This window comes from Caloenas nicobarica, chromosome 5 (genome assembly GCF_036013445.1).
Source record: "Caloenas nicobarica isolate bCalNic1 chromosome 5, bCalNic1.hap1, whole genome shotgun sequence".
In the NCBI taxonomy this organism is placed as follows: Eukaryota; Metazoa; Chordata; class Aves; order Columbiformes; family Columbidae; genus Caloenas; species Caloenas nicobarica.
The window spans coordinates 4,903,200-4,910,699 of record NC_088249.1 but is presented as its reverse complement, the minus strand read 5'-3'; the positions used below and the strand labels follow the sequence as shown (position 1 = coordinate 4,910,699).

The following is a 7,500-nucleotide window of genomic DNA, read 5'->3' as shown; positions in this document are numbered from 1 at the left end:
TTAATGGTGGTTTTGGCAGTGATAGGTTTGCAGCTGGACTCAATGAACCTAAAGGTCTTTTCCAACTTAAATGATTCTATGATTGTGTGATTTATCTTGAAGCCTGCCCAGTGCAGAGTCAGTGGTTGGCCTAGATGGTCCCTGTGCGCACCTTCCAATCCCAGGATGTTCTATGATTATGAGATTGCCATGGGCAGGCAGAGGACAACAAACCCAACGTGAAGTGCCACGCAAGGGCCCGTGAAGAGCATGAACTCTGGCCCAGCCTTCACCGGGACGCCGGGGCAGCTGTGAGTGGGGCGCACGGGCAGGGCTGGCCGGCGGGCGTGCCTGTGACGCGCTCTGGCGCCTGTGACATCACAAGGGACGAGTCCCCATGGGGCGGTATATAAGGGGCACCAGCGGCAGCGCTGCCCCAGTCCGGCCTGGGCCAGCGGTGAGTGCGCAGGCGGGGGGAGGCGGGGCTGGATGGGGGCCGGGGCAGAAACGCGGCCCCCGGCGGTGGGTACTCACCCTGCATGGAGGGCCCGACCGCTCACGGGAGCACCTTGGCCAGGGCACGGAGCTGACGCCGCCGGGGCTGGGGCAGCCCTTGCTGCCTCCCAGCTGCCTCGGCCCCGCTCCTACCTGCCCCTGCTCCCTGCGGACCCCAGCCCCGCTCCCCCTGCTGTCAGCCCCCTCCCTCCCACCCAGCCCCACTGAGCCCCTTCTCTCCCTTCTCCTGCAGGCCATGGCTATCATGGACATTTTCTTTGTGCTTTGGCAAATTCTTACCCTGAACGTGCAGCCAGTTGGCGATGAGCTGGATGAGGAGACGCGCGAGCGCATGGAGCAGCGTGCAGAGATGCTGAACCGGGAGATGACTCGGCTGTGGCAGGAGGTAGAGGAGATGAGCCAGGAGCAGAGCAGCGTTCCCTGGGCATCCCTGCTCCTCTCTGCCTTGCAGCACTGGCAGTTCTGGGCCGTTGCTGGAGTCCTGGTCCTGCTCTTCGGGCTCCTCTGGTGGATCAGGAGACGGAGCCTTGAGCAAGAAAGAGAAGAGGAGAGCTCTGACAGCGACATGGAGGAGGAGGAACACAAAGAAGAGAATGGTGATGCAAATTACCTGGGAAGGTTTTTTGAGGATCCCATACAGAGGCGAGTTCAGCACCTGGACAGAGAGCGCAAGGCTGTGATGGACCTGGTGGAAGACTTCATCCTTGTCTTAAGGATGTTGTTGTCAAATACTAGCTTCCCAGTGCTGGAAAATGCCATCGAGGTGGGCAGCACCTTCAAAGTTTGGAGTCCCCATGAAGGAGACATTACCTACTGCCTGCTTTTGCCCCTGAAGCCCCCCCATGGGCATATCTTCCACCTGGAGCCAGCTTCCACAGTAGACATGGTGGCCAGGAATTTTCGCATCCGTGTTGACTTGGTATGTACCTGCCTGATGTGGCAGCCGGGAGGACAGATGCATTGCTTTCTCCACCACGCCGAGGATGAGTTGACCAGGAATAAGGGCTCCAGCCTGCTCAACACTCTCTGCACTGGCTTCTACCTAGATGTGCAGAAAACTGCTCACTGGTTCCAGAGGTTGGTGACAGCTGCATGGATCCTTTTACCTCAGTCTTCCATATACGACCTCATGGTGTGGCCCTCTGACCGCTCCTGCATATTCCAGTTGACAAAAGGCCAGGAGGAAATGCTTTTAATTGAGATGATGTTTGGGGTGCAGGAAGGTGACTTGGACATCTTCCTTAGCAGCCAGAGTACAGAGGCTGCCTACACTCCAAACATAATTTGGCCAGGGAGAATATGCTGTGGCAGAGATTAAGTTTTTCAGGCATATTGAGGGTCAAGTGCAGCCTGACAGCTTCCACCTTAAAAGCCTGCAGCTCTGCACCCGCAGTCTGGTGGGCAGAGGCTTTTCCACCTATACCTTGAAGACAGTTGTGATGCACCTGCTGACCACCAAGCCCCTGTCACACTGGCGCGAGGATATTTTGTTGGAGCGGCTGGAGGACATCTTGCAGTACCTGCAGAGCTGCCTGAAGAAGAGATGCCTGAACCACCTCTTCATTGGCAATGAGAACGTGCCTGAGGAGATCATCTTGCCCCCTGAATTGCAAATGGCTGAACCGCTCAACCTCTTCCAGCACCTGGCGCAGAATCCTAACGCCCAAGAGAACGCACTGGTTGAGTTTCTGGTGCTGCGTACTTGGCTTCATACAAAGCTTCTCCGTGGACGCTGAAAGAGGTCTTCCTGCACAGAGCTGTGTTTGTGGAGGTCACAGCTGCTGGCAGGCGACCGTGTCTTCCAGGAAGAAAAGCAGAGGGGAGAATGCAGGGCACAGAAACGAAAGGGAACACCCTGCGCAGCAGCCCTCTGCCAGGAATGGCAGCGTTCCCCTCTCGATGGTCTCCCCAGCGCAGCAGCCGGTGATGACAAAGAGGATTTTCACCCTGCTTTCCCCTCTCACTCTCACGGCCACGGTGGCGTTTTCACATTGGCCCAGATACTCTTGCTGGGAGCTCTGGCGGGGCAGGGACCAAGCGAGAGGCACCGCTCCGTGTGCCTCTGTGTGTCCTCTGGGGTCTGGGGGACACTCTGCCCACCCCAGACAGTCCCCGGGGAGCTGGTGCCACAGAACCGAGCACGCTGGACACGGGGAACACGCTGATCAGTCGGCAGCGGGAACTGGTGCCGCGCCTTTCCTCCCCAGCAAAAGCACATGCTGGGGAGTGTGACACCACGCAGCTGAAGAGGCCATCGCGAGGAGGCTTGTGACAGGGACTCTGTTACCACCCGGACAGCAACTGCCCTCTCTTTTCAACACCGTCCATACTGTTCCTTCTGGGAGCTTTACCATGTGCAAAGTTGCCAATAAGAGTTGTGTTTGAATAAATGCTGTGTTGTGTGTGCATCACTTTTGTGGGAATTGTGGGCATAGGGTTCTGACTGCCCAGCTGCCACAGAGTCAGAGAGCATTTTGCAGAAGAACTGATGCAGTGGGCTGTGGTTTCTCTGGTTCTGTAACTCGGGCTTCTTTGGGTCTGTGCTTCTCTGTTGGGGGAATGGGAATAATTTGTCACCCCCCATAGCTGCGCACAGTTCCTTTGTCCCATAGGGAGACTGGAGTGGCTTCCTTGGTAGCCATATGCAAGTCCTGGGAGCCCAACGGCATTGCCCCTGGGTGACCCCAGTGAAGTGGGTGTCACTCTGTCCAAGCAGGGAGCCCTTTGCAGAGGGAACAAGTGCCACAACTGCAGAATGGGGTTCTGGCTGCTGTGGCCCCTCTGTGAGAACCAGACTTGCTCATGACCTGCAAGCTCAGCTTCCCATCACTTTAACAAGGGAGACCCAAGCAATGTTAAAGAAAGCTTTTGGGATGTCTCCAATTCAGACATGCACTTGTGTGGTCCATTTATGAGAAGCAGTGGCCTGATGGCAGCTGGGTAGCAGAAGAGGTGCAGTCATACCTCTGTTTAGGACACATCCAGTGGAAATCCAATGATGGTATAGGGGTGAATATTTGCAAGCTCTTCCACAACTGTCCTATCAGTCGGAGGGCTGTCCTGTCTATGTCGGAGGGCTACAGAAGCCTAGGCTTCTCCACGTTTTCAGGTAGATGACAGAACATGGCCAGTTCTTCCATGATGCCTAAAGCTACTAGAACTTTCCTTAGCTAATGATGGATTTTTAGGAAATGAAGTTAAAATTCAGATGAGATGCTATCTTGGGATGTTTCATACCAGTGGCTTTCACTCTGTAGCCCGACCTCTCCCACAAAAAAGTTGGTTTTGCCGCACAATGACCATTACACTGCATTTACTGTGCATCTTTGCTGGTTCAGAGGTAAAGCACATTATGGTTTTGGTATATGAAGGCAAGAAGAGAAATACTACTTGAGGAAGATCTCCTGTGATATTTTTTTCATTCAAATACATCCATGATATTCTAAAGCACTAAAGAGTGCTTTGCATCTATCCAGTTTCAAGGAGCAATGTCTGAGTTACTGTTAATGACAGTTTGCTGATCTCTCCTCTTGAACCTGTTTCTTATTTCTTGGGGTTTTGTTTGCCTTGTCTGTGTACCTCTGAGCTTTTGATCCAGTGAAAAAGCTCACCTAGCAGGTTCATCTTGCCAAGTTCTTTTGATCAAGGACAAGGCTGATGATCTGGGGGACGAAGAAGAATGAAAAGCACTGACTGAGACCATAAAGACAATGCAACCTGCTTAGCCCTCTGCATCCCAACAGATTGTTACCACAAAGTCAGGCTTGCCAGTGACCTAGGCCAAAGCACTTTCATCACATTAACTGGTTCCCATACCAAGAGGCTCCAGGCTTTCCAGACTCTTTGGCAATTCCTGCTTACCTTTCTGCGGTCTCTTCTCAAAAAGTGGCATCCTGGATTGTATTTCCTCTTTTTTTTAATATTCTGTAAAACTCCTGAGCCACTGGCAACTCTGGTCACAGCAACATTATTAAAAAGTTTTCTTGACCAGTCTGTTTTCTCACTCCCAGAGGATAACTGGAACATATACCCATACGATACAGGATCTCCAACCTGGTTGTGTTCAGGCACAACTAAACATCCACTGTACAGCCCCTGGGTCATGGCAGTGTCCCAGCCAGCTGCTGTCTCTTGCCCAAGAGCATGCTGCAGAACCTACTTGGAAGCACTGGTAGCTTGCTGTCAGTTTTCACTTTTCCCCAAGTCCCTTGGCTGTCACACTACAGAGACATGATTCCTCTCAAGAAAGGAATTAGTACAGACCTGCAGTAATTCCCGGGAGTCCCAAGATGCCAAAGAAGCAGGGCTGCCAGGAGCAGGCTGCATAAGAATGAGGATTTTTGTCTGGTTTTCTATGCAACTGTGGGGGCCTCTAAATGCCAAGAGTCCAAATGCACAAGGGATGATGCTCATGTTGCAAGCTTATAACCGTAAGAAAAGCTCACAATGAAATATGTGCTTCAGACAGTACACAGATTCACTCATGCCTGGCACTATTCACTGATTAACAGCCAGGCCACAGTTGCCTATGAGCCTGCAGGCCATGTCAGTGGCCCTGAATAAGCATGCCAAGAGGTGTGCCCAGGTGCAGGGGTGGTTAAGGACAGCGTGATGTCTAGAGAGGTTCCCAGAGGTTATATTGTCCCCGTCTGTGTGCAGACATTGCTCTGGGGACAGTTGTTTTCAAGAGGTGGGTGCCCTGGCTTGGTGACAAGCTGATGCCACAGCTCTATGGACAGCTAGCAGGATGACATCCGTACACTTCACCAAACCACATCTTTCCAAAAAGGAAGGCTGAGGGAGATCTAGTTGATGTCTTCTACTACCCAGAGCCTGTCTTTTCTCAGAGGTGCATAGTGAAAGAATGTAATGCAATGGTGACACATTGCTCCAAGGGAAGTATGCCGTGAGAGCAAGCAAACCCTTGAAGAGGTAGCCAGAGAAGGTGGGGAATCTCTTTCTTTGGCAACGTTAAGAGTTCAGCTGCACAAAACCCTGAATGACATGTCCTTACTTTTGTGTTAGCCCTGTTTTGACTAGGGAGCTAGACTAAAGACCTGCAGAGGTCTCTCCCAGATCAAATTCTCTGTTACTCTGATTGTGACAGTGAGGATCAAATGGTCTTGGGGACCTTGTTGTGTGGGTGAAAGACCTCATAGTGCAGATGTTTACTTTGACCTGGAGGCCTTTGGGTGTAGCTACCAGTGATGAAAGCATTGCCCAAAGACTGTTGGAGTTGGCACTGCTGATGATGGGGATAGTCTTTGATGATGACAACAGCAGAGATGAGCTTGTACAAAACTGCATTACTTGAATCCCTAATGCATATGATGAACAAAAAAAAAGCCAACACAGATCTCCAGTTGGTGATGGCAGATATATCACTGAGAAAAAGGGAGGTGCTGTTTACAGTTGCCAACACTGTGGCCAGGAGTCACTCAGCACTTGGGCAGTTTTCTATGCTGGGCTGCCTGGCACAGCAGCCCTTACCTTCTGCATACTAGAGCTCTCATCTCAGAATCAGCCAGCTAGCAAAGGCAAGTGAGCAGCTTCAGCATTTTCTTCACTCATGGAAATCAGCCAATTTCCTCAACATTGGAAAGTTATCTACAGGAATTTGGCTTTGCAGATCTTGAATAACAAACCAGGAAGTCTGAGGATCTCTGTTGAAGAAAGCTTTAGCACAAGAGTTTAATAGCCTGTCATAAGATCACAGCATAAAAAACCAAAATGACCCATGTTAGAAGACTGAATGTTCTGACCACAGTTATGAATAACAGATATTTATAGGAGAACAGTAAGAAAGTGTAAAAATGAAAGTCATCTAACAATTTTAGCCCTAAAAACAACAGGAAGTACAATCACAATCACATGGTAAGGCATTTCCATGGCAACTGATAACATTTTCCATTAAACTGGAATTAACTTCAGGCTATAATCTGCCTAAGGACATAGAACACATAAGGATGCAGCAAGATAGCTAATGATATGTGTAGAAAAAGGGAATGGCTGAACTGTGGGTATAGTGGGAGGGGGAAGGAGCGAGAGCAGGACTTGGCTTAAGAAAACCCTGTCCTAGCGCATCGTGTGACAGACAGGAAATGCTCCCTACCCTCCATTACCACCGGATCTCACTACGTGAGTTTCCCTGCAATGGGCTGAGTAAATAATGCAGGTGCGAGAACTCTGCATCACTTCTCTTTTCCTGGTCCCATAACCGCGTCATGGGTCTCCGCTAGCTTAGGAACAAAAAGAATCAACTGCCTTAACAGACATGCCGCCTCCATTATTGCCAGGGCCCTGACCAGCCCCACAGGGCTTTCCTCCACCCTGTCCACGGCCCAGGTTCCCCTTCCATCCCAAACCAGGGCTGTCAGTTCCTGTCCCAGAGATGCTTCAGGCTGTCAGTTCCCAGCTTCCCCCAGCCTTTCCCAGCCTGGCCATGGGCCTCAACGAGCTAGGCTCACCAGTGGGCCAACATTCCAGCCTGTCCTCAGCCTGGCCTCATCCCCACAGCCCCTCCTGGACATCTCAGGACAGGACTCTCATCTGCAGATTGACTTCCTAGCTTGAAATCATTCTGCCTCGTCACTGTGACCCTATGTGAATATGGGTTTCCCATTGCTTTCTTTCCCAAAGCAACTTATTTGTGAAGATCTCAGTAGTGAACATATACTGTACTTTCTATCTCTCTTTCCCTCTGCAAGTGTCAACCCAAGTATGAACAAGATGGTGTGTGATGGAACACTTATGTTGGAACAACCTGTAGTGGTTGTTAAAGATTTGAGGGCAGGTATGAAGAGACAGACTGAAAAATGATTATGTGTATTCCCTGTTCCAGAGCTGGAGGAAAACAAAGGTCATGAATCTTTTGAATGCTTCCTGGCAGTCAGAGTCTTCTTGAAATGCATGCACAAACAGCAAACCTGCTGTCTTGGAGGTGAGGCTAGAGGGAAACCCAGCTTAGTATATACACACAGCATGAGAAAGGTGAGGTTTCTTGGC

The 7,500-nt window shown here is 50.8% G+C and overlaps 1 pseudogene; it reads left to right on the top strand.

Moving 5' to 3' along the window:
* The first annotated feature begins 376 nt into the window (after nt 1–376).
* Nucleotides 377–2,231, top strand: LOC135989085 (inositol 1,4,5-trisphosphate receptor-interacting protein-like 1; annotated as a pseudogene).
* The last annotated feature ends 5,269 nt before the right edge of the window (nt 2,232–7,500 follow it).